Source organism: Corvus kubaryi, unplaced genomic scaffold, assembly GCF_017639235.1.
Source record: "Corvus kubaryi isolate FWS band 111438036 unplaced genomic scaffold, C.kubaryi_AGA036_p1.0 split1-37296, whole genome shotgun sequence".
Taxonomy (NCBI): domain Eukaryota; kingdom Metazoa; phylum Chordata; class Aves; order Passeriformes; family Corvidae; genus Corvus; species Corvus kubaryi.
In genome coordinates, this window is record NW_024582075.1 from 7,915,679 (window position 1) to 7,938,094 (window position 22,416).

Below are 22,416 nucleotides of genomic sequence, written 5' to 3' on the forward strand. Positions count from 1 at the left end.
AACCAGACGAAAGTTCATAAAATTAAGGTAGCTTGGAAAAGAGCATAACAATTTAGAGAAATGTGGGCCCACTCCCAGTTTTAGGGGGTAGATAAGGGGAGATGAAGTCATCATGTCCTCACACAGGAAAATGAACAATGCTACATGTTGCATACAAAGCTCCCAAACAGACTATTTTTCTATTAAAAAGGTTTCAGACCCAGAAGCTCTCCTCTTTCGAGCTTGTAGTTTCCCTTTCTCACCAAAGGTTTTAGTTAGAAAAGATAGAACAAAATTTGTATCTCTTACATCTTTTTGTAGAGAAGGATAGCTTCACAGCTGTTTTTTGATCCTGTACAATAGGTCTGAGTAAATGCATAAGAACAGTATAATTTGATAACTTTTGGGTATTACTCCTCACCCATAACAGTGTGAAACAGAAAAAGAGGAGATCTGCTTAGCTGCAATCTGGATCTGTTGTTCTATTTTCAGCTTTAGTAACAATGTTTTGTTATTCTTGATAATGACATTTATTTTTCTGTATTTCAGTGTATTCACCTTTGAAACAACTGTAGTAATAATTTTCCATTGCAGAATAATGCCAGAACTCCTGATTTATGTAAACAAAGTGTTTTGAGATCCTCTTAGGACAGGAGGTATAGAAAAGGAAAGCTGTACAAGAAGATAGCTGGCAAGTAACACCAGCTTATGATACCACCACCACCTGTGATGCCATCATCTCACAATATACCCTTTTCTCCTTTCAATTAACACATCTTAGCTCAAACATTATCAAAATATTTGCACAGATGCAGAGGTGAACATGGCCCTCAGAACTGTCTTCAAGACAAGGAAAAATGTTTTCTTGTGGAGAAAGCTTATTAACAGTCAAAGCAATGATGGAATCAGCACTTGGGGCAACTCCAAAACCACCTACTCAAACTTGCAAGGAAGAAAGTTAGACACAGATCTTGGTGACATGATTAGTATTTCCTCTGGTTTGGCTCTTGTTATTTCTGTTCACATCTATTGAAAGCAAAAAAAAAGAGTTTTAAAGCTGTGATCGTATTCCCCAGCAAAGCTGTTTGTGATTTCCATTTTGCAGGAGATTTTCTTTTCTCTTATATTCACTACCAGGCTGACAAAACCAAATGATGACTTCCAGTTCCTATTTCCCCCTGTTGACAACACCACCAGATACAAATTTGGGAAAGCTGCCTACATCATTCAGTTCAACTGATATGCTGGTGTGGTCCCTGGGGTGAAGAATGCATGTGACTATGTATGTTTGCTTCTCACTGTCCCTTCAGCAAAGGAACTGGAGAAGAGAATGGAAAGAAAGGAAAATTTTAACCTGTTAATCTACTTCCTTCTTTCTGTGCAGTCTTTTCTGTCTGATAAATAGAAAACTAGGGTGTGTGCCACTTAACACTTTCATGACTGATAAAAGGTCTGTATATGTGAGATAAGCAGGTGGACACTAATCATGTTTTGAGTTTATGATTTGCGTATGCTTTTTCTTGACCCTACTCCTCCCTTAATTCTTTAATTTGTATAAGTACGTAACACAGAAAGGGCACTCACCCAGCCAGCCTCCCAGTGCATATGATGTGGAAGAGAATGAAGGATTAATCATTAAAACATCTTTCATTTAGTAGTGTCTGCATTAGGAGTACCTTGTTAGGCACAATGACAACAACGTCGCCAGGCACAAAAGAAATTTACAGAAATCCACTTTGGTTTTGCCCTAATTTCTGAGAATTAAGTGTATATTAAGTGTATATTAAAGACTCAGAAAAGTCCTCCCTTAAACTTAATTGAGAAAGGAGACAAGACACGCTTTTAATATAAGCATATGTTGTTGCTGATAAACCAATTTTGAATTTTGTAAATTTGATTTGCATCAAAAATGATGAAGAGACACATGCCGCTGAGTGACTTTCATTGTAGCATTAGCATCATATCCTCCCCTTCTCCAGGTATAAAAGGTAGCTTAGGCTGGTTTTGTAAACGGTAGGCAGTATCTGCACTGATATTTTGCTTAATGATGAGGCTGCTCTAATGAGCCTGAATTACATGAGGTACAGTTCCTAGCTGCTGATGGGGCACTGCTGCATATGCCAGCACTACCCATGCATGGCTCCCATGGGAAGAAGCAAGAAGCATCAGTGGGTCTCTGAACAGAGAACTAGGAATGGGAGCATCCTTGCTCAATGTGTTTAAGGGGATTTAGCATAGTCTGACCTGAACTTTCATCACAAACTTAACCACATTGCTTTGTAGGATCAGGCCCTTGTTTTATAGCAGTAGTGGAAACCTTGAGGCAAGTTAAATTGTCAGATACAGTGAAACTATAACAGATCTCTCATAGGTGTCCAACTGAAGGTAACACTGAGGACTGTAACCATACACAGAAAGACAGACACAAATGGGGAAAAGGAAAGAAAAGCTCTCCTTCATCCCGCACTGTCTCAACCCACCACCCTGCATAACCTCCCATAGCTTGAAGCAAGACAAGAAAGTCAGCATTTCGCACCCTCCAACAGCTTTGACATGACAGGTATGGTATTTTCTTACCCACAGAATTGCCAAGGAAATCCGCCCTAGCAAAAGTGCAAAAGTTTTCAGTATAAGGAGGTGGGGTGCAAAAACTGGCTTCTAGGCAAAGGTTGAAATGACTCAATCTGAAACAAAATGTAAAGCAATTACTGCCTGGAAAAAAAAAAGATCATGCTGACATTTAGAGGCTGCAGTGATAGTATCTGTCCCTTCCCAGGCTGAAATAAACAGCCTTGATTTCATCCCAAAAATATTTTATTTTTGTTTGTTTGATATTTAGAAGATCCTTTATTTGGAGGTGGGGGGCAGCAGGATGGATTGCCTTAACTTCAGCTTTTATGCCGAGAAATAATTGCCACCCCAGAAAGGTAATTACATACGCCATTGTTTATATGCATAATAGGCCTGCAAAAGCATGTTCTACAGATAGAAAAAAAAGAAAATCCTGCTTTCACATCAGGGCGGAACACTATGCAAAGTGACAGATTGCCACAAATAGCATTCAAACCCTTGCACAGTAGTGGTTGATTTTTCTTCTGGGGAAGAGGGGGAAGGGATGAAGGCTATGGAATAGGGTGGAAAGAGGAAAAAAAGAAGACAATTTTGTTCAACAGCCATAGTAACATACACAGTAGTTTTTACTGTCTTGATTGCTGTTAAATGAACCTGATCTTTAAGTTGTTTTTAAAGTCACTGCCTCAAAGGGATGTTTTCTGTTGCCATCTTGTGCAAATACCACTTCTCCTAAAGTGGCCTTAATTTGAATTGCTTTGAAAGCAGACCAGATAATCTGCTAGAATATGTTGTGGCACGATGCATCTCCCCTTTGTGCCCTGAGTACCACATAGAAAGTGAATTTCGTTCAGAAAAGGACAACTAGTCTCTTTTCCCCCTTCCATCATAATACAACAAAAAAATAAACAGTGTGCTGTGATGTCAAACACATTTCAGATTTTTTTTGAATGCAAAATATGTATTTCTTCAAAATATTGAAAGTTTCAGGACTGAACAAAGGAAAAAAAATGCATATGTATTTTGATATTGAACCAAGCATTGTTAGATGCTGAAGCAATTCATAGCAGGTCTATTCTCTGTGGCAGTGTCCAGCAAATTGCATGAGCTGCTTGTTAGGCTTGACAACACTGTTTTACCTAACAAAGGCCTCAACAGCTCAGAGCAGCAGAGGAATGTCAAAATGAGCACATTTCACACACAGATGTGTGACCATTATAGTCTATAAGAAGATGCATGGGGTGGAGGGAAGAGGCTGGGTGCTGGGAAGGCTAACAGTTAGCAGTAGGGACATGGCCCTACTGACCACATTTAATCAACCCTTCTGTAAACAATTCAACATATTCATTGTTCTCTAAAAACTAATAAAGAGAAACAAGCACTTTTCATTCATCTTGAAGTAATTTTCTGTCAGGTTTGAGCCCCTTGTGGCTTACAGCTTGTGCATTGCTAGCTATGTGATACAACAACTATTTCAATTTATTTTACAAACTCTGGCCATTCACATGTCAGTTAGTGTTCACCAAGCCGGCATCTGAAATTGTGCAGTTAACGAGTTTTACAACATTTCTATCAAGAGAAACTGTTTAGCATAACTGACTCTTAAGGAGTTATTATACCTCTAAAAATCCATTTTAAGGGGCATTATTTAAATAAAATAGAAAAACGGTTCACTGCCTTTTAAAGGGGCTACAAAAAAAGTCCATCAGATCCAGTGCAGTAATCCTCAGCTTAAAGCACTCTTGAGAGCACTTCTGGGAATTATCAGCATAATGAAATGTTTTGTGAAATGTCCAGATAGATTCCTCTACTCAACAATTTTACTGCACTATATTTATTTTTCTTTTAGTTTTTAAAGAAGTGAATTACTTTTTTGAGGTGATTATTCTACACTGTGAGGATTAACTGAATGCATTTTTGTCAAGGCTGTAGTATAAGTGAGGGGTTCAGTCTGTGTGCAATCTATATACATTTGCACAGCAAAAAAAGAGTCAAGCCCTTTATGTTATTCTCAGCTCTAAAAGGGTTAAATCACAATGAGGCTTATGCAGATTTGCATTTCTCTTGTAGCACGTTTTTCTTATACTTAACAACTTTCTTATAAAATAGCACCTATAAAACTCTATATTGAAAATAATTCTTAAATTGTTCATAAGAGCTCATAAAACTGAAATTTGTTCTGAGCTGCTCTGAAAAGGAGAAATTTATGATTTTTAACTTAATTAATAGATATCTATCTTTTAACTGTGGCAACTAATGATCCAAAACTGCTAATACCGGGAGTCCATAATGGTAGAAACATTGCAGCATTTATGTGAGTCAATCTCAGCATCTTAAACCACCTAATGGAGCAAACCCCATGTTTGTGATGTAAATTAGTCAGTGTTTCAGCCTAAAATGAGCACTGGTAAGAGGAAAAGTATTTACAGTACAATTACAGATACAGTAGGCACATTACCAGGTGTATGTATACAATATGCACACAGATAGTGGCAACATATATGCAATGTTGTACCTGGTGTTATTTGTTCAGTAGGACAACAAAAATGGTGAGGGGTCTTGAGGGGAAGCTGTATGTGGAGCAGCTGATGTCATTGTATCTATTCAGCCTGCAGAAGAGGAGACTGAAGGGAGACCCCATCGCACTCTGGAACTTCCTCGTGAGGGGAAGAGGAGGGGCAGGCACTGATCTCTTCTCTATTATGACCTGGGGCTGGACCTGAGGGAATGGCCTGAAGTTGTGTCAGAGGAGGTTTAAGTTGGATAACAGGGAAAAGGTTCTTCACCCAGAAGGTGGTTGGGCACTGGAACAGGCTACCCAGGGAAGTGGTCACAGCACCAAGCCTGACAGAGTTCAAGCAGCCTCACAAAGTTCCAGGACAACCCTCTTGAGCACTTGGTGTGACACTTGGGGATGGTCCTGTGCAGGGCCAGAAGGTGGACTCATTATGCGTCAGCCAAAAAATAATTTGACTTAGTTCTTCAGAGGTTTTAACACTCATTCTAAGACAGAGAGACTAGCATTATCATTCCTTGAGATTTTTTGATAGATGCTCAGTAACTTTCATGCACAAGGCACCTAGACACTAATTTGTGGTCTTGGTGCCAACTCAGAGCAAAGGTATAACCTTTCCTGAAGGTATGAGCTTTCCACAATCACAGTAGGCAGTACTACAGCAGCAGTGCCAAAGAAGCTGGTCATTCAGAATCTACCAAGACAGAAATGAATGTAGGATGGCTTCCATACTGGAAAACTATGACTGATCAACTTTACTAAGTGAGATAGTGGACACTTTCTTAGCAGCTAAGCTACAGCTCAGTTTTGCAAGATGTCAAGCGTTTGGGCACTGTCTGTACATTCCAAATTTTAAGCAGTCACTGGCAGAGCTGGCTAAAGCAGTGGGCTTTTTTATGACTGAAATCTTTATCGGAATGGTGTCATACTCCTTAGCACTCTGCTTAATGCCTTGGCAAGGCAAAGCACATAAAGCAGGAGAAAAAGAAGAGGGTTTTGAAAATATGCTGAAATTTAAGTTAGAATCAGTGGAAAACTTAACTATACTTTAATAATGTATGAGTGGTTGTGCTACTGAAAGGGAAAGATGAAGGCCATCAGATTTCCAGATGCTAAAAATTTTGGATGGTGAAACTTGAAAGCACCCACTGTACAAAAAAAAAGTGTATCCAGGTCTGGAGAGAAAACCAAGGAGGAACAGACTGTAAGTGAATTTTGTACAAGACTGATCACAGAGACGAAGGAACTGAAGGAACAAAGGAGTGAGCTGAACTTAATTCTAGTGATGCTTTACAACTGTATACATCCACTCTTAGTCTTTAGCTTTCTGCATGGTCAACTAGTACATGCTGCAGCAGGAGCACTAGAGGTCTGCTGGAGAGAGGTAGAAACAGGTCATTAGGATAATCTACACACTCCTCCCATATTTATAGGATATGACTTCTCTTTACAATGCCCACTTTTTTCTGCTTCTTGGCCTGAAGAGAGTTTTGATAGGAAATTCAGAGCTGCATCTACAATCAAGGGCAGGAGCAGGAGGTCTGAAACGAAAAAAGAATGGTTCAGACATCTTCGGCTCTGTGCTGAGGAGATGCAAAAGGGGCAAACACTGAAGTGGAAGGTAGGATAGCAGGCAGCTTGACTGCAGTCATGTATTTTAGCACAGTTAATTACAGTCATGTATTTTCCATGAGTTTAACTGTTATGGCAGCAGTATTTCTTTGTCCCCTGATTATTTATACATAATGTTGACCAAAATGGAAGCAAACATTTTTTGACCATGCACAGAGATTTTTTGTTCTGGAGTGAAGGTCTTTCCTTTTTGGGGAAACATCTATGTAAAACAGAAAAAGAAAAAACAGGGTGAGTTTTAGGTATGACAGATTTATTTGTGACAAATGGAAAGTCCATAATTGATTTTTTGTGTGACCAATGACCTGATGCTTGCTCCACTGATTTTTCATTTGTTCATACAGTTTCAACTTTTTCTCAGCAGTTGTTTAATTTTCCTGTTTTCTAAAATGACTTGTTTTTCCCTTGCAAGTAACATGCATACTTAATTTACAGGAGACTGCAATAGGTCTTGGAGATACACAGGCTTGAAAGGGTCTAAGGTGCAGACGAGCTCTGACTATTCCTTCCTGCAGGTCTGTATGGGGTAAAGTCCCTACAAATGAGCTGTGGGTGGGAAGCATCTCATTCATTAATTATTTTACTTAAAACTAGCTTGGCTATCCTTCAGTCCACACTGAAGTCTACTGAAGTTTGGACATCTCAAAGCTCTAAAATATGAGAGAATATTATTATTTTAATCCTGTACCTATATGTGCAGCCAATCTTTTGGTCCATATTCCTCTGCATTGCTGGGCTAGCTGTTTTCTGTCCTATTCCCAGAAAAACACTTCCCCTAAAAAGAGATATGGTCAGTCAGGGAACATGGTCAGTAGAAAGCTGCATAAGGTGTGCTCTACCTCTCTAGGGAGGTTGTTGTCCTTGTTAAGCCTTTACACCATCAGTGAAGGCTTGTGAATGTTTTGCAACATCATGACTGAACTAAAAAAATAATATTAATGGCAAGTGAAATAATTGAGACACCATAATTTAGGTTTAGGTAGACAAGTCTTCAGATTATAATTTAAAACCATTAAATACCATAGAGAAATAACCCAAAATCTGAACACATGCAACATCAAAGCTGATACTGTGTAGTGAAGACATTTATATGCACAATCTCCGTCCCTAAGCTGGTGACAATCTAAACGCCAAATTCCCTCACATTAGGCAGAGCTATGTATCAGGATAATGAGATGCAAGTCCACATCAGTGTGGTACCATGACTAATTACATCAACAAGCTTTGTTCTAAATACTTGTGACCTTTGATAGGAGGAAGTAAAACATGATAAAGAAAAAGTGGGAAAATCGCATTAAAAAAAATCAAAAGTTTTCTTTTAGCTAGTCTTTTGTATAATGTCAGGTGACTTAGGCTGGATTTTCTTGGCCTTTTGGGACATGATGACAAAGTTATTTGCCATGAGCCCAAAATTCCATTCACAGACTTTTAACATAGGCTCTCCTGCCTCTGAATTTGAGTCTGGTTGATATAATCATTTCTGTAAGAGCTGGACATGCAGCCTGCCTCTATTACTCCTACAGATGCTTATAAAAATGAACACATTACAGTAAGATTAATCTTTGTTGCTTTTCTTTACCCTGGCTTCCAAGAAACAAAACTTTTTCAGTCATGGAAAGCCTATGTGCCTGTCCAAATAAGTTTGAACTCATTAGCTAATTGCTGCTGATTTTCTAAGGGAATAGAAGAGATTGTCAACCTAACAGCAGAGCAAGAAACTCTTTGCACTGTACCTCACAATGGTCAGGTATATTCAAATGATGCATGTGACAGGTTCTTTCCCATCCCACTGGCTTATTAATATCAGTGTCAATTGCCAGGTATTTTCCCATTTGTTTCTGAATAACTGCTGGTTCACTGGTTTTCTCCATGGTCCCTTCACCTTCTCTTCCTCTTTCAGCCAAGTCAAGCACAACTCAACAAAAAAACTAGTTTCACTCTCAAGCTATCAGTTGCTGTAAAGTGCAAAGATTAAGTTTGAATTAACTAAAAAACTTGCTACTTCATAGGCATGGTGATCTGGTTACTTTTAAAAGGCTGGTATAAAAGACTAGATAACCCCCCATAATGCTATAACCAACTGCACCAACCACAGATGGCAGAAATAATGTGTGATTACCACTTAATAAAAAAAAGTTCATGAGCACAACCTAACACAACAGGCTGTTGGAAGATGTTAAGACCACTCGATAAAAATACCAATAACAAAGCACAGTGGATTCTACATTACAGAAGGTAGAGGTGAGTAAGTAGAAGAAAGAAGAAGAAGCAGCTTTGGAGTCTACCTTGAGAGCCTGGAAGCTGACTGGGTATGCTGGAACTTGGGAAAAGATCGACACCTTAGTTGACACAAAATGTGCAGACACACCCATTGAAAGAAATGTTACGGAAACTTCTCTGAGACGCAATGATGCCTAGGACAAACCCTCCTCTGCCATCAACTTTTGGGTGATTTGGAAGCGGATTGGACATCCATGGGGCAGTCCTGGAGTGGGGTCAGCCCTGCAAGAACTGTCAGAAACTGAATTGGGTGGAGGAGCAAAACTGAGGCTCACAACTGGTGCTTTAATAGATTTCTGTCATCAAAGTGGTACTGGTGTGTGAGAAGCTTTTGACAGCAAACTGACAGGGAGACTGAGCTACACATCTCTGGGCTAGACCAAAGCCTTTGTCATCTTAGCTGGCATTGGAACTGCTGAAATACATTTCCTCAGGGAGCAGAACACCCTGTTTGTTTGGACATGGACATTTTCTTCAACTAAGCTAGTATTTCTGCTTTCACTGAGTGCAGGATGCACATGCTTTCATCTCTCTGTGGGGAATTTTCTTCATATGAATTACAATGGCATCATTGATATGGTGATTTTCTTGGGAAGGTTTGCAGCAGGTTTGCAAGTCAGACAGAAGCCCTAGCTAGCAATCACTTCAGCAACAAATTAATGTCCTGGAAAGCTAGTGCTTGATGTTTCAGGAGCAGTTTTTATTTATCATTCTGTATGTCACTTACCTACCTCAGATGATAGCGTTAGCTCTTCTCTACAGATGAATTGCAAAACTAAACCAGATACTTTTGCATTGTGAAATCCACAATATCTTAGAAGTAAAAATCTTCTTAAACAGAAGACAGTGTGGACACTTACTTAACATTGCTCATATCTTGTAGTCAGTCAAAGCCTATAATCAGTCACATTGTCTCATTGCTCATTGACAAGTTCTGTCCTCTGGGACCTAACCTAAATCTGGAAAGATGTCTATTCCTGTGCTCCTGAAGACACTATGATGTGAGCAGTGCCAACAGGAAGTGCAAGGGGATCTACCACTCACTGCCTGTTCTCACTTACAAAAGTTCACACTAAATGATCAGATGAACTGAGGCAGTTGTCTCAAGTGCTCTGATCACACTGAGGCCAGCACATGTTGACTTCAGTGGTTTTGGACCAAATTCCTTCTTTGTCAGTGGAAATGTGAAGCTGGATAATTTGGTAGCCTCCTAATGCTCTATGGTCTTTAGTGGTCCAAGAAAGAGGAGAGAAAAGGAGAGCAGAAAGATTTTCCCCAAATTGCTTTTAAGTGTGTTTCTTTCACTCTAAAATGTCCTTGCTGAATTTCATGTGCTTTGACACTAGTTCAGCTGAGGGTGAAACATGTATTTGCAAGATTCACCTGTAGGCTACTAGCATGGGAACTGAGTCTATGTGTTAGAGCTTGAGCAACACGTCAAATTCAGATTTCAATATTTCATAGATAGGTACTTCATAGAGGTAACCACAACACAAAAAAGTCAGGATAACCCCAAGAACTAGACAAAATCAAATAGTGATTTATTTTGTCAAAACAAGTGTAAGTAAGAAAAGTTCAACTTGTAGTAATTTTTTTTTTGTTGTGTAGTTCCATTTGAAAGGCCATAGGGAAAAAATTACCCTTTCAAATGTTAGTACATAGATCTGTGACACAGGGTTCTCTTAAAAGTGATTTGCCCAGTTGTCTCGGGTGTATATTCCAGCTGTACATTGAACTACTCACAGCTGCAAAATATGCTACAAATTTATCACATCACATGGTTCTGTGATGCTATAAGTACTTATTAATGCAAGTTGTTCTAAATGACGTCTCAAAGAAATAGGACTAACTTTCTTAAACATCTTGATGTTTTCCTCAAATATTGTACTGCTGCCCACGTATAAAGTACCTCCATTTACCTAACTTACTTTACATTTATTTTATTAAAATGATGCTTCATGTGGTCTCTTAAATAAATATATTCTGGATTTATACTAATTTATGAACTTGGTTAACATATTAAGTTTTGCTAAATTTTTATAAATATGCTCTTATTAAGCTTATTAAAATGATAAATTAATTTTAAAATGGCAGTTGCACCTGTGTATCTATTGTACAGCTTAAAACAGTGTAGAAGATAGTATACGTCTGGAAAGTCAAGGGGTAGCAACCAAATGTGTATCCATTACCAAAGTATTCTTTTTTTTAAAATCCCAACTGGCTTTCTAATTGTCTCTGTGTTAGATGTTAGATATTGTTAGATATTGTTTACCACAGAATAGGTACACTCAGGGTGTAAAAGGTGAATATGTGGTTTTCTCAAAGTCCTGTGCAATTATTCCTATACAAACTCTGAAAATGGAACTGATAATATGTCAATGATTACTATACAAAGAAGTTAAATATTACAGCTAATTTTCTCACTGAAATCTAATCCAGGGATTAGCAACAATGGGAAATCTGTTTTATTTGCATTTAATTTGTACCTTCACACTATTATCTCCCATGTTTTAGTTTCAGGAAATGTGGTTCAGGCTATTATAACCACATTTCATGCTGCAGTTGCACTGTTATTTGAGCTCTATGCTAGGAAATGACTTACTGAAAAAATAAAGCCAGCATACTTTATTTTAATTATACTAGAGCTGTGTCTAAGTACAAAAAAATAGTACAGCATATATTTAATATGGAGCATGGATTAACAGTTTTATGAGACATAAAATCTATTTATATCATTTTCTATTTACAAATCTGTTATATATCTTTCAACAAAACAAATGCCTATAGTGTAAAAATGAATAAGTAGAACATCAAACTAGCAATCATGTAAGCAGTAAATAACATCTTAATTGGCCTGGAATGCTAGAGCTTGATTTTTTTGGAACTAGGTTTTATTTATTGATCTATATGGCATATTTATCTTTCCAGTGATTTGTACAAGTCTATACCCTTTTCTCAATATTAGATCCATGTATGGCTTTATATTGCAAATCCCATTTTGGGGGAATAGCCAAGAAAGAGAAGAATTGTTGCTTCTAGAAAGTCATCCATCCAAAATCTTTCACTGAGGCAAGGATAACTTCTCAGTTTTTACACTTCTGATAAAGAAGAAGGGGGCAGAGGGAGAGGGAGGAAATGCTGCTATTATGCAGTTGCCACCCAGTGGAGCTTCAACAGTCCTTTACTCTTTGCTGGTTTTGCAGTGACAAGAAAACAAGGAAGCATCCCATGTGCGCTGGGAAATGTCTTTTAAATGCTCCTGCCTATATTCCTTTTACCAGCAAGAGTAGCAGGCAGAAGTGGATATGGTGGGCTTTATACATGGTCTGCAGTCTCTGGATTTGGTTCTTCTCAGGAGCATTTGTGCAGATTTGTTCTTAACACCCACACCATATTTCAAGCCCCATGGCACTTCACCCCACGCTTCGCACAATACCATGCAGCTGAGAACTGGCAAATTCAATCTTCCACCACCAAGGCGTCTGGTGGGGAATTCTCCTCCTTGCTGAAACATAGGTGTCTGCTGCTAAGTCAGTATACTAGAGGAAGAGGGAAATCTATCAATGACTCTTTTCTTTCTTACAAAAATGTAGCTGAAAATGTCACTGTGGAGATCATGCTCAGTTGCTTTGCTTAGGACTGTAAAAGACTGATCCTTCAAACTGCTTCTGCTGTTGATGGTGGAAAAAATAGTTTACAAACAGCAGTGTTGCACTTCCTCATCTTCTGTTTTTATGAAAGTGATGCTATAAATACGGAAAAGATTGTGCTCTGATAGCTGTCATTGCTCTAGTATAACCTTAGCTGTCTGGAAAGGAGCTAATTAAATTTTTTGGTGTGTCTTTTAGAGAATACATTTGCATTTGACATAATTAGTGGTAGGCAGATCCAGCTATATCCAGGGGGAATCTCAAGACAACTGCTTTGCTGACTATTAGTGCCTAATTTCTGAATGTCAAATCCTGCACATCTTAATTTCTAGAGAATAAGCTCAATTGAACTTGCTCCCCAGTTATGCAAAAACTGTTCAGATAAAACCAAGTGGACACGAATGTAATGAATGTGGTTATTAAATTGTTTCAATTGAAAGAACCCTATTCTTATGCCATCATAATGGGAACAATTTATCCCCACTGATCAGCCTGTCTCTTTTTTCTGAGCTCTCTTTGATCTTGAAGCATATTGCAGTGGTGTGTCCTATTGAAAAGCAAAACTGGGGCAATTTTAATGCTTTTGTACCTTACCAGTGCTCTATTTTTTCGTTGTTTAAAAATAGCTGTTAATTATAAGTGCAGTTTAAATGTCTCAAGTGACCCAGAAATGCAGGTTGGAATGAGACAGATTGTGTGTCTCATATAAAACAGATGTACTTTCACAGAGCATCCTGAATTCAGCCCTCAATATGTAACCTTCTCCGAGGTTATTTCAGTCAGGTATTGAGCTTGTCTAGCTTCTAGATATAAAATCCCACACATTTTGAACAATGAAGACTAAACTTCATCTACATTTACCTCTAGAATAAAAAGCCTCTTTTTCTGTGTGGGTGTATTTTGCTGGTAGTGGTTGATGGGATGAGGGCATTTCCCTTTGACTTCAGAGACTCAGGAGACCATACACCTCATTTAATCTCCACCTCTTCCGCCTCTTAATGTAATAAACTCATGCTCTTAAAGAATATTAAGTGGTAATAAACTTTCAGGAGATCCTCTTATTTTGACTGGATTAAGCACTGCACAAGTACCAGCCATACCTTGCAGATATAAATTTTCAAGCTTCTGTGTTTTGAATGGCTCAAAGAAGATTTTTTATTTTCTCTTCTGCCAACAATTGCTTTTTATTCCTGTCTGTGATGAGGTCCATCAAGAGAAGTCTGAAAAGCATGGTGCAAATAAATTGAGGCAAGCTAATGATTTACTGGAGAGCCTGAGCAAATCAGTTATTTACATGTCTATTTATTTATATGTTTTTACACAGCAATTTACAGACATTTCAATTCAGCAACGAGATTCAGTTTCAACTTTCTGGTTAGAATAGGCTGTCTAGTGCATTGAGTTTGCTGAGCTCTCCCATGTCCCTGAACATCCGTGGTACACATTTCAAAGCAGCCACCACTTCATGAAACTGAATGGGTTAATGGTGAAGGAAGACAAGGATCAACAAGGATTGTACACTGATATCTCAGCCATTAAGAGAGACTGACATCCAGCTGAGGGCTGGAAACTGCAGGAATGATTAGTCTGTGAGTGTGGAAGAACCTATCTGCCCTGGAGATAAGCAGCAAACTGATTCACAAGAACATTTTAAACATTTTTCTCTCTTTCTGGCTATTAAGTATCATATACATTTTCTTTTTCATGTCTGCTAAGAATAAGGCAAAAAAAAAAAAAAAAAAAAAAGGAAAAGGAGATAATAATCCCTCAGGATATCAAATTTCTTTGGCTCACAAAAACGTTTTCCTAAAAAGCCTAGAGTTTTATGGCTCATGTTCAGATACATCCTTACATAGTCAGATATACACACAATGAATAGACAAAAATCCTCATTTGATAGTGAAAATAAGTATTCTATTTTGTTTCCCAGTCTCTGGGAAACAATTTTCAATTCAATACTTAGAAAACTTCTTCTGAATCTCAGAGGATGTTAAAAGAATATAATATATTGCCATACTGTGAGTTCAACTTCAAGAAAAGCCACAGAACTCACTATTTTCTAACATCCGTCCCTAAAAGACCTCATTGACTATATCTGCCCTTGGGAACTTTCTATGACTTTTGTTATGGAAAACAAGAGTGCTTCCTTTAACTATTACTGTTTTTAACACTTAATGCTATCACAATGGAAAACAACAGATTGTATAGTAGCTGAAACAATAGCATATCTATATTGTAAATAAGAAAACTATATTTGGCAAAAGTGTTTATCAGTTATCACTATCTTTCCACCTTTTGAGGCTAATATTTTAGTGCATAAAGGATTCTGAATGCAGAGACGTCAAGAGAAAATTTTCTATTAAAACTCCATGGGCTTTGTTTTAGCCTCTAAATTTTTACATTGCTATTCTGTGAAGCACCAGGCAGGGACTGAGCCTCAGTTTAAACACATGCATGAATTAATCACCCCTTTGACAAAGCAGCACAAACTCAGACTCAAGCATATACTTAGAACTGAGTGCTGTCCTGGTGTGGGATGGATACACACTTCAAAGTTCTCCGGCAGTGAGAACTGTAATTTGAATTCAGGTGAAAGTATTTTAACTGGACTCAGTACCTTCTAAAGTGAGTTAAGCAGAGACAACTGTACTGCTTGAATTGTGCTCAGTGCAAGAAAGTTTTATTTCAGGGTAGTTTGGGTCAACATTACTTTTTGTGCTTTAATTTTAAATTTCCGTTCTCTGATGTGTGACAGTGACAATGTTACTATACTACAACCCAAGCAGCTTGTTATGTGAAGTAACAACTGTTACGTGGCACTTCCCAGCCCTCCCCAGCCTTCCCTCCTAGCCGCCCCACCTCTGCACACACAAAAAGAATAGGCAATCATCTTAGGAAAGGTTTTCATATTTTGCTTTTCACAGAAATTGGCAAACCAGAAAATTTGTGTCTCTGAAACAAAAGAATAACTTTATGGAAGTAGAGTGAGTCACAACATGTGAGGAGAAATCATGGAGCAACAACTCTCCAAGGAGGTAGAAGTCATAAAAACTCTTCTGAAATCCATAGGAAAGACTGTACAGCTCATCTAAATAATATTTAAATATCTATAAATAGGTAACGAAAGAAAGTAGACTGCAAGGTTATCAGGCAGCAGTGATAGAGGACTCTGCTGTTTTACATCTACTTTCAGTCCCAAACTGGTCTCCATTGAACTGCTGAACTGGTTTTACGGACCAGTAGTTCTATTCAGATTTGGAAAAGTTCATGCAAACATTCTGAGTTTTTGTGTAGCTAGACGTTTTAAAGTCTGATAAAAAGTCTTTTAGTAAATTCCTATTTGTCAGGGAAAAAATCCCACTGTGCCATTATGCTTGCTGGGAGTAGAACTGTTATGTTTTCTCCCCTTACTTCAGACATAAAACAGAGCAGCTGTATGTTGCACATCAGATAGAACATATACATGCATATAAATGTTTTCTATATTCAGTCTTTGAATTTGCTTACATGAACTGCAATGAGTGAGTCTAAAATATCCCTCAGTTTCAGAGAGGGATCCAATGATTTAAATATCTATGATCCCTCTAATGAAACCATCTTTCCACTCAGGATTAATAAAGTTTTGCTGTCATTCTTTGTCTCATTTCAGACACTACATCACTGAGGGCCTTCGGAAGAGGTCCAGAGGAGCAAGAACAAGGTCAGGGAAACATGCTCCACAAAGGAACCCCAAACAGAGGTTGTTCAGCCTCTAGAAATGAAGACTGTCAACAGACATGATTACAATATTCCCCTGCTGAAGGTCCTGGTGCCAAAGAGCAGAGAGATTTGTCCTCCCTAAACATAGATAGTAGAAAAATTACTTATAGGCTTGAGCTGCAGGAAGGTGCAATCTGGCTGGATACTGCAGGTTTTTTTTGGGATGGTTATGGGAAGATACTACAACTAAAACATGGTGAGGTGTTAAAGGCAGCTTAGACAGAAATAGTTTGGGAATGCATTTGAAGAGTTTACAAACCCTTTGCCATTTTTCTTGCAACTAGTTTTCCCATTTCCCTTGCCTGTAACTCATTGCATTTCTTCCTACTCCAAGACTTCCAAATAAAGGTTTATTGTCCTCCACAAAAATACATTTATCAGTGTGCTGCTCATTTCCTTTCCTCTTCTTCCCCTTTCCTTTTGCTGTTTTTATCTCTTTGTTGTAACTATCCATGCAGATCTAATCAACAAATCAAAATAAGCTGAAAAAGTATAGTGGAAGGAGATAAATGTAATTTTTGGTGGACCGAGAACATCTCTGTATCTGTGTTTATAAGTGTCTCATAAGCAGCAGTTTTTTGTTTTACATTTTGTGCTTAAATCTGAACTTGCTGATCCTAAAATTGATGCCAGTGTTTCAGCTGAAGTAATATGCATCTGAGTTTTGTAGTTGTAACTGCGTTATGCTATATTTTCCTAACGAGACTACTATTTTGCTTTCATTTTTTGCCCACAAGTTCCTTGGCATGCAGTGATGAGAAGCTTGGAGCCAATTTCTTACGTTATGGTAATTCCAAAACTGTTTCATGTAAACTGAACAAACTCTCCTTATGGGAGGTTCAGAAACAGGATCCTTTCCAGACAGCATCCTAATGGGCAAGCTTCTTTTGTCTGTCTGTAATTCCTTTGTCATACTTTGCCTCTTGGTCTGTAGTTCAATGAATTTTATTCTTGGTGATAGACATACTTCAATAAAAAGAGAAGAAAATATTCAAAATAAGGGTTTGCATGGTAGATAAGGCATTTTTTTTCAAGGAGGAGGGCTTTCAATACGAGACGTAGAAGATAGATTTCAGATAGGGTAGGCTTCCCATCACCAAGCTATTGCAGAAACAGGAGGGAAAGCCACCTCTCCATTGGCCATGGAAAGAATAAACACACATTTTGCTTTTGTTGATGTGGTGTTTGTTGTTGTTGTTGTCAGTTGGTTTGTTTTTTTCTTTTTTGTTTTTTTTTTTTTTTTTTTTTTGTTTGTTTGTTTTGGTTTTTTTTAAATTTAGACTCAAAACTGAGGTACTGGTGATAGTAACTCACATCCATAGAAATGTAAGGAACTGCAGCTGGAGCAAATACCTTTTAGGAGAAATCGAGTCAATGATTACCTGTTACAGTGCTCAAGCATTGCTGCCTCAGGTGCTGGGTGGAGGCCAAGTCAATGAATCTGTGACGTGCTCTGATACTGGATCATATTGAACAACAGTGTTTTGATTTAAAAAAATATTTAGTTACATGCATACTTTTAAATTCTTATATGCAGTGGATTTATCATATACTGCATAGTTCCATTTCCCAGGGCTTGTGCTTTGTGCTTCCGCTTGTTCCATCCCATGGCTGCTGCCACCACTGGTACTCAATTCGGTGCCATCATCCACAGATTTATGAGGCGGTGTTTGTCATCATGAAGACAGCTGTAGGCAGAACCACCAATAAGATGCTGCTTATTACATCTTTTGCTGTATTGGCTCTGTTTGAGAGCAAAACTAGAGAAAAAAACCTTTTGATAAGCTGCATAATTCTTCTGTAAATAATATTCCATTCAAAATAGCCAAGAAATTTTTGCTGCCCATATTTTGTGCCATGCTACCCTTTGAGACAAACTGGTGTAAAGCTCAAGATATTTTCCTAGGTGCTAAATCCACACTAATCACTGAGGAGGTAGGAAAGAAGACATTCTTTCTGAATTTCTGTGGTTCCTGTCCCTTTACTCCAAATCCATTAATACACAGGGATTTAGCATGATTGGACCTGCTGGTAGCCAATTAATTGACTGACTCTGTAGCTGATGATAAGGAAAATGATTCCAGTACAATTCAAGCACTTCATTACATCCTGCCCCAAGTCAACATTACATATATTTTCTAAATTCAGAGATGAAAAACATGCATTCAGTCAAAAGACAAAAGCTTTGTGCACAGAAAATTGCAATACAATCCTTTATATTTTTATGTAAACTAAAATTAGAGGACAATTTTCTTTTGTCACAATTCCTTGCTGCCAAAAGGGAAAACTTACTTATTTGGTGGCAGGAAAAGGAGTCCATTCTCAGAGGTCAGTTTAATTAATACATCATTGTAAATTAACTTAGTTGTTTTAGCCATGTGTGTTACTCATGAATTTTATCCATAAAGTGTGAGTGTAAATATGCAAGAAACCATCTTGTTTCTAAAACAGTAAATGTGATACAGTGAATTTGTTTCAATTTGATTCTCTGACTTGCAGAGAAACTTTGGATCAATCATGTAACTCTTCTGTGTCGGTTTTTTTCTTCTTTAAAATTATGATAATGAAAGCCCAGAATATCTTGTAAAGGGGTTCAGACAGAGATAAAAAATAAAAGCAAAGTAATACTAGTTCCAAAAAACCAGTTGAGGTTGGATTACTGAACTCCCATAAGATATAAATGAGGATTTTTTTACTTCTAATCGTAGCTAATTGCAACAAGGCCGTGATGAAAGTAATGGGAAGTATAGGAAGATTTGATGTGACAGTGTGAGTGGAGACTGAAAAGATCAAATAGATTAGAGGGAAAATGGAATTAAAACTTGATCTTGTTCTCCCTGGAGTCAATGGCAAAATTCTCATTGACTTTATGAAGCACAAAGATCCAGAATCAGAGGATGACCAAATAATATAAGCACATATACATGAATAAATGGTGTGGAGGCAGTCAAATCCTTAAGGTAAAGAAGTGTCCTATCAGTGGAACTGCAATGGAGGCTCCTTAGAGCAAACAGAGAAATTCCTGTCCTTATGCAAAACTTCTGACAATTCAGCACTGCACAAAGATCAACAGATCAAAATGGCAGAAAACTTTTAAAGATATCTACAACATATAAAAAGAATTCCTAAAAGCTAAAATTGTCCTAAAATTGTCATATTATAAGACATGGCTGAAACCTAGAATTGTGTAGAAATTAAGCCTAGACTTCTGTAGAAACTACATCCAAGGTAAATTTTCTATTTTGTGACTTTATGCAGCTTTGGCCATCTTGCCACTGTCAAGGACTTAGAAGACAACTTCACCTATTTTCTGTTCTCACACATCCTTAAAGTCATCAGGCAGTGTTCTTCTTTTCAGTCCTTTTCAAACAGGTTATGTATAATGGATTTGTTCCAGTTGTTGAAAGCAGGAGGTATGGCAGATATCAGAGTTAAAAATGTAATAAAAGGAGTTACTACTTCGTTGTTTTCTATGCATCACTGTTTGGCTCCTACATAAACCTTTCATTTTTAGACTAACTCTTGGAAGCTGTTGGTTTATGTTGGTGTCATGGGAACTTGGATCTTACATGTGGAACTGCTTGAAGTGTGGGATTGCCACACAGCCAGGTATTTCCATACAATCACTGTTACAACTTCTCTCAACCACAGGGATAACAACATCTGAATCACACACTTCCATCAGGGTACAGGGAAACAGATGGGTCCTCCAAAACATTGTATTATTGTCTTTGGATTTTTACCTTTTCCAATTGCTCAAAAAAATTTAAAATATTTTTTTCCTAAGTATTTAACATAAAGAAATAGTTTTTTCCATGCAATTTGTACATTGAAGGGGATAAAAAAAGGTCTTGTTTGGATTATGCATAAAAAGGTGGTGATAATGCTCTGGAATTATATTTTTTAAAATGTTACTGTGGAAGTTTTCAAATTGTTTGTGTGGGAAGAGAAAGGAAAGATAGTTAAACTCACAGTTAAAGGGAAATTACTCAAGCATCTGGATTTTACAGTATTTATCTTTACCACATAACTGTGGAACTCATTGTCACAGAGTATAATACCAAAGATGTAACAGAAAACAGATAGGATTTCCCAAATTGTTGGGAATCAACCTGATAATCGAAGGTTGAAATATGGAGGTCTCAGTGTTGCCCAGATGATCCTAGAGTCTACATCCTGTGTGCATGTGAGGATGACCCTCCTTGCCCTGCTAGACTCTTTCCGTAGGAGTCTGACATCTCTTGGGAAAGAAATAGCACAGTGCTTGAGTCAGTATGGTCCTTCTGAATCACTTACGCTGTGCTGCCTCTAAGTCCATTGAAACCTGAATATTGCACAGGGAGATAGGTGCAAGGATGTCTGAGGGGAGAGCGAGTGGTGGAAAGTAATGACATGCTGAGGAATTTGGAGGAGGCAGAAATCAATATTCACTTAAAGAGTGTGCGGCACCTCAGGTGAAGAAATAAGCTAGAAGTGATGGAAGGGGCTTTAAATAACTTGTTCACTGCTTTTGAACGAGGTGTCTCCTTCCCACTTCCCGCTTCTCACCAACAACTTATAGAATTTGACAAACTTTACAAGATAGGGGATCAAATACACAAGGGAACAAAGGTGAAGTCTCTCCGAATAAAGGATGACATGCAGAATTTTACAGATGAAATACAGCTGAAGAGACACAAACACTTTTCAGCTGGAGATAAAGACCAGCATGCTTTAAGGGAGCTCATCCAGTCCTAGGAAGTATAAGACAAAAGCAAGGGCAACATTTTTCAGAGAGCTCTGTACAGCTGCCAGAACATTAGACCTGTGTGCAATCAGAAAGTAGAGGTGGAAAATAACTTCCCAGAACTGTGTTATTTTAATTAGTCTTAAATGAAATAATGCTTATAGTCAGGAAGCTTTGACAGGTATAAGCAAATCACTGCCTCTTAATCAGTAGTTTAGGAAGAGTGTTATCTTAGATCCCCCTAAATATGCTGGCATAAATACCTGAACATCCAAGAAAACGTTTTGAAAGTGAAGGCAGTGCTTAATAGTGATTCTAGTATTTGGAGTGCTAAATAATTTGTTTTACGGAACTCTGCTTATGAACAAAAAGAAAAGAGACCAAAACCTACCTAGAAATAATAGGACATGGTAGGCACAAGGGGACAGAGTTTGCGATCTTCATGAAACAAACCTCACTGAAGATATGTGAATATGTTCAAGATTGCAAGTCTGGGTCTGCAGGAAGAATTTGAAAAACAATGTGAAATCCAGGTATAAAGAGTCCTCAGTGCAATTCTCAGGCCAGAAAAATGATGAAAAAGAATTAATAATATTTTACAATGGTACCAGAGGTATTTTCTAGTTTAAGATATAAACCCTGACCCATCATGAATATATCAGCTGGCCCACACAAACTTTCTCAACTTCTGCTTAGTCGAGTTGCTAGCCATTAGACCTGGCAAAGTCTCAGATGCTTCATTAGGGAAAATGTACAGGCCCAAACCTGGCCCACCTAAAGAGTGAGTTTTAGGGTTCTCAGAATATTGTCCATGTTCATGCATAGGAAGGATCTCTTCAAAACTGGGGGAAGAAAAGACAATTTAAAAAAGGTAATACATGTTATTTGTGAATGAACAGGTAGTAAAACAAGAACTCATCACTCATCAGAATACTTGTCATTCTGATGTGTCATTTCTCTCAATTAAAATGAAATTTTACTGAAATACAGGCTCATACTCTGATCAGCCCTGCTGCTGCACTGGTTTTACAAGGGTGCAAGTCACCAGAGTTAGCCTGGGATCAAAGCTGGCCCCCTGACTTTTGCTTCTCCTTTATCTATGAAAAAGAGTTGTTTCCAACTTGGATTTAAACATTGTAAGATTTGACAAATGAGTTTTAACCTGAGGTCTCTTGTTAATTGGGATGTCTGAAACTTGTTGTTTCAGTTAAAACATATATCTTCTGAAGAAATTTGGGGACTAAGATTCATTCCAGGAAACTGTAATTAATTCAGTGCCTAACTACTTGGAGGGTAGAGCCTAC

General features: G+C 38.0%; 1 long non-coding RNA gene across 8 annotated transcripts in view; it reads left to right on the top strand.

Annotated features, from left to right (window-relative positions):
• LOC121657366 overlaps positions 1-16,759 on the top strand; it is a 64,344-nt gene extending 47,585 nt beyond the window's left edge. For 7 of the 8 annotated variants that reach the window (XR_006013589.1, XR_006013585.1, XR_006013591.1 and 4 more), the window contains 2 exons: positions 7,133-7,212; positions 16,277-16,759. This is a non-coding gene — a long non-coding RNA (uncharacterized LOC121657366). The remainder of the gene's footprint in view (positions 1-7,132; positions 7,213-16,276) is intronic. The other variant, XR_006013590.1, reaches the window with a different exon arrangement.
• Positions 16,760-22,416: the final 5,657 nt, after the last annotated feature.